Below are 1,263 nucleotides of genomic sequence, written 5' to 3' on the forward strand. Positions count from 1 at the left end.
GGGGGGGAGAAAGATTGAGAGACAGAGAAACAAACAAAAAGAGAAGGATGACGATGTTGCCGTGGAACATAATTGTCCACACACGCGTCAGGCGGAGAACGGAGGAGGTTTCATCGATTTCCCCACCGTTTACGCTGGCGGCTAAGCTAACATCAACAAAACAAATAACTCGTATCCGCAGCCAGAGAGGAACCGAGCGTGTCTAACTAAGTGTCTTGAGAATATTATCGTCATTGTTTCGGCAATCAGTTCTCGAGGAGGCAGGCTGCTGCCGCGGCAGTGGCTCAAACAAGCAACAATTCGTATAATGGTGGGATCTTCGTTCTTTTATCTTGTTTTTAAAAAAAAGACGTAGCTGCTGTAATATATAACCATTGGCTGTAGTTGTGGTAGTAGAAGCAGAATAAGAAGTAGAAACAGAAGCATCATCATCATCATCGTCATCGTCATCATCATCATCATCAGCAGCAGCAGCAGCAGTAAAAGTCAAGTGGTTATTGTCACTGTGGTCGTTATTGTTGCTGTTGTTGTTGTGTCTGCCGTTTTCACTGAAGGGTCCAGGTGTTTGTCGAGAACGCACGACAACAGCTATATTTCGCCAGGAACAAGAACACATTAGCAGCAATACAAAGCAACAGAAGAATCAGAGCACACCCGCGTGCCTATTAACCACATGTAGCAATTTAGCAATTAATGAGTTGTTGTCACAGATATTATTATTATTGTTGTAGCTGCTAGATGTTGTTTGTTGTTGTTGTTGTTGTTGTTATTGTTGTTGTTGTTGTTGTTGCAGTTATTGCTGACGTCGAAAAAAACAAACTCCAACCATTCAGGAGATCGGCACAATAATGGCCAGATTTCACCATTTAAAAAATTATAACTACAAAAGCAATGCCTAATGGTATCCCAAGTAACAGTCACAACTACTACAATAACGATAACCACAAAATAACTACAAGCGCTACAATTAATGCAACTAAACACAGCTGCAACAACCACCCCCAATCGGATGACAGTAAGGAGATAGTAAAATATTGACGGTAAGCTGACTGACAACTGACTACACCTGACACAGGGAGCAGACGTTCAGGGAATGTTTGTGGTTGCACCAACGTTCTTGGTCTTTTTTTCGAGAGAAAGAGAGAGAGAGAGAGAGAGAGAGAGAGAGACAGACAGACAGACAGACAGACAGACAGACAGACAGGCAGGCATACAGACAGAAAGAGAGAGAGAGAGAAAGAGAGAGAGAGAGATAGATAGATA

At 42.5% G+C, this 1,263-nt stretch overlaps 1 protein-coding gene across 1 annotated transcript in view; it reads right to left on the reverse strand.

Moving 5' to 3' along the window:
* Positions 1-1,263, reverse strand: part of LOC106011304 (uncharacterized protein DDB_G0290685) — a 42,931-nt gene that overhangs the window by 40,868 nt on the left and 800 nt on the right. The gene's annotated exons all lie outside the window — the stretch shown is intronic.

This window comes from Aplysia californica, unplaced genomic scaffold (genome assembly GCF_000002075.1).
Source record: "Aplysia californica isolate F4 #8 unplaced genomic scaffold, AplCal3.0 scaffold00087, whole genome shotgun sequence".
NCBI classification, from domain to species: Eukaryota; Metazoa; Mollusca; class Gastropoda; order Aplysiida; family Aplysiidae; genus Aplysia; species Aplysia californica.